At 48.5% G+C, this 3,517-nt stretch overlaps 1 protein-coding gene across 4 annotated transcripts in view; it reads left to right on the forward strand.

Annotated features, from left to right (window-relative positions):
* The first annotated feature begins 2,375 nt into the window (after nt 1-2,375).
* Lig3 (DNA ligase 3) overlaps nt 2,376-3,517 on the forward strand; it is a 24,750-nt gene continuing 23,608 nt past the window's right edge. For 2 of the 4 annotated variants that reach the window (XM_021213763.1, XM_021213765.1), the window contains exon 1: nt 2,376-2,543. The gene's annotated coding sequence lies outside the window, so the exon portion shown is untranslated. The remainder of the gene's footprint in view (nt 2,544-3,517) is intronic. The other 2 variants (XM_021213764.1, XM_021213766.1) reach the window with 1 other exon arrangement.

Consider the following 3,517-nt stretch of genomic DNA (forward strand, 5'->3'; position numbering starts at 1 on the left):
AGCCAGGACTATACAGAGAAACCCTGTCTCGAAAAAACAAAAACAAAAAAAGAAAAGAAAAGAAAAGAAAAGAAAAGAAAAGAATTGGTCTTAAATAACCCAGAATCCACATGCAAAGAGAGAAAGGGGCAGATAGGACATGGATAACCGACCTTACATTCTTTACAAAAAGCAGTTCAGTGGATCACAGAGCTATAAAGTGCAAAACTTCCCCATTTTACTAGGGAAATTGAAACCCAGAGATGAAACTAGATGAAGTTTACACAGCACAGGCTGACTGTGCTGTTCCAAAACCCTATTTTCTTCACCAGACTTGACCTCTCCTTGATGGGTTAGTCCTTACTTTTAATAATACAAGCTTGGCATGGGGCTATACAGCTCAGTCCTCACGATTATAGACTGAGGTGGGGGGCTGCTGCACTGGAGATAAGCCTACAGCTACACAGTGAGACTGTCCTCCCCTAAAAAAGAAAAAAGAAAAGAAAAATCACTGCATTTAGATTCATGCTAAATGAAAGTTTAGTGCTCTTACCGCAAAAAAAGAAAGAAAGAAAGAAAGAAAGAAAGAAAGAAAGAAAGAAAGAAAGAAAGAAAGAAAGAAAGAAAGAAAAAGAAAGAAAGAAAGGGAAGACAAAAAATGCAATTGCCAGCTTTGGTACCTAGCTCTGTTTCACACCTGGGGGACCTAAGTCAGAGATAATTATGGATACCATGTAGTTCTCATCAAGCAAACCAAATACATAGGGCCTGAGTCTTTTTGTACACTTCCATCATTGAGAAAGACATAATGAACTTCCTTCTAAGAGGTTCAACACTATTAACCATTCATTTCATTAGCTCATGAGTTTCACTCATTTAGAAGTAGATGCAGAATGGTAGCATCAGATGCCTTTAATCCCAGCACTCAGGAGGCAGAGGTAGATGGATCTCTGAGTTCGAGGCCAGCCTGGTCTACAAGGTTTGAGTTCCTGGACAGCCAGGGCTACACAGAGAAACCCTGTCTAGAACTGAAAGCCTTTTGGAATATGGGATGCAGTGGTACAGATACCCACTGCTCCTCACCACAGACTTTCTGTCTGTGGAGTGCTGAGCTGGAGAGAAAACAGTGGGAGTTAAGCACGTAGCCTCATCGTTTCTGATGCCCTAGTTCAAAAACAGTAAAACCAAACAGGTGAGTGACAGGAAAGTTTCTTTATTTAACCCAACACATCAAAAATTATGCCAGCAAATAACTGTAATATGTGCACTATCACTATTAATGAGGTATTTTGCTCTCTTTGGGGAAGGGTTGGGTACTAGTCTGTGTGCAGTGCTCACAGCATCTTTCACTTCAGACTGCTTACATTTCCAGGGCTCAGCAGCTATATATATGGCTTGTGATGAAAGGGTTGGCCAGCACAGGGAAAGTTGATTGGGTTGAGATTGACTCCAGTCAAAATGTTCACACTTCCTCAACTGGTGCTCTTGAGCCTCCTAAGGCCTTCCGACTCCCAAACCCAGGTTTATCCTGCTGCAAGTTAAGACAAAGAACCTTCAGATCATTTCAAACCCCAGGACCTAGCTGGCCTCAGTACAGCAGACACTCAACCTTGAACTCCAGAGACCCTCCCTCAGCTCATTCTCCAGTTCTGCCAGCCCTTTCTCTCTTGTCATTTCTATGAACAAATAACTGAGCATCTCACGCAGATAATTTTAAAAGTAAATGATTTCAAACAAACACCTTCCTCACCATCCCAAGGCCACTTTTGATACCGACAACAGCCTTTTAGTGAGTCCGCTTGTCTTAGTCTCTCCCCTGGCCAGCTTCAACTGTAGTGAACTACTCCCTAGACCCCTCACAGCGTTCTTTCCCTATGGAATAAAGGCTAATAAAGTCTTCCACATTACTAGAACTCCGCTCCACGATCTGCTCTTTATTTACCTAACGAAGGCCAACAGTTTGCCCTTCCCAGACTGAACAAAGTCACTTACCTCCCGGCCTGGATACTTTTATCTTTCTAAAATTAGCCATCTCGAACTCACAAAGCCTGCTTGAGGTTTAGAAGCAATAGTTCGCTAAATGGCATATAATCGGGGCCACTGTCCCTGTCCTCCTTCACATTTCCTAATTACCTTTTTAATTAAAGTAGTGACTTTTAATTCAGCAAAACTCTTGCGGACCGGAGCAGAAGACACAGGTGGAACGACTCGAGCTTTCCTTCCCTGGGATTACTGCAATGATTTTTCAGTCACTACCTTCAATATCTAACAATCTGAGAAACTCTGGGAAGTTCACGCCCGCTACGCCCCAAGCTGCCACTCGAACCCAACAAATACTCAGTTCAAGGCTTCCGGGTCGGAAGAGAACAGCGACCCACGTGGCGACCGGAGGGGGCGGGGTCCGAGGGTGCAAGTCGGTTACTGCGCCTGCGCCCTGCCTCCGGCTCGAGGACCCGTATTTAAAGAGACAGGCGGTCTATTCATCGTGCGGGTCCCGTGGCCTTGTGGGCTCCCGGTCCGGTGGCTCGTGCGGAGCGTCAGAGCCAGGGCAGCCGAGAAGGCAGGTGAGGGGCGGCGCGGCGCGGAGGGCCGCGGTGCGCCGTGTGGGGAGGGCCGTGGCCGAGCGCGGCGTGGCTGGAGTGGCCGTGGCTCCTCCCCCGCCCGCCGCTCAGCCTGGGGGCACACCCTCCGTGACGTGGCGCCCCCACGGGAGGCCCGCGGTCCCCGGGACCCCAGGCAGCCACCGGGAAGGGCATCCTCAGGGGGTCGGGGCCGGTCCGGTCCCTCCCCGCGGCCTTGATGCGCGGCCGCGGCTCGCCCGCACAGCCTGTGGGCAGAGCGGCGTGCTGCTGCTTGCTCTTCGGGTTCCGAGGGTTCCCGAGCTTCCCGGCGCCGGTCTCCCCCGGTAGTTAATTGTCGTATCCCGGGATGGGCGATACGACACCCTACCCACCCTAGTCTGCGGAAAGTTGAACTTCTACTCGCCCTGAGCTCCTCCCCAGCTCTGCCGGCGTTCACTCGCCTCTCTGATTCTTAACCGTTAGGGCTTGTGTGACACCCCCCTGAGTCTCCCCTCCCCCAAGTCGAACATTGTCAAATACACAAGTTTGGTATACATCCTCAGGGACTTAAGAACTCCACCTCCGGCTTGCCCTCGCACTCCTTGTAGTTTTCCTAACCACCCCATGAAGTAGTTCTAATCTTTGGGGAGTTTGTTTGTTTTCCTTTTGAGACCATTTTGACGATGTACCCTGGCTAGACAGAAATTTACTAAGTAATCCAGACTGCCTAGCTGTGAACGCACAGCAATCCTGTCTTTGCCTTCTGATATGATTACAGACGAGAACTACCATAACTAGCTCTTAGTCCTGTTGTAATTGTTAGGTTTTTTTTTTTTTTTAAGATAAACCTGGGGCCGGGTGTGGTAGCACACGCCTTTAATCCCTGCACTCAGAACACTAGCTTAATCTTCCTAGTGATTTCCAGGACAGCCAGGGCTACATGGAAAGATGCTGTCTCAAAAAAAACGAAAAATAGC

This window comes from Mus pahari, chromosome 14 (assembly GCF_900095145.1).
Source record: "Mus pahari chromosome 14, PAHARI_EIJ_v1.1, whole genome shotgun sequence".
Classification (NCBI taxonomy): Eukaryota; Metazoa; Chordata; class Mammalia; order Rodentia; family Muridae; genus Mus; species Mus pahari.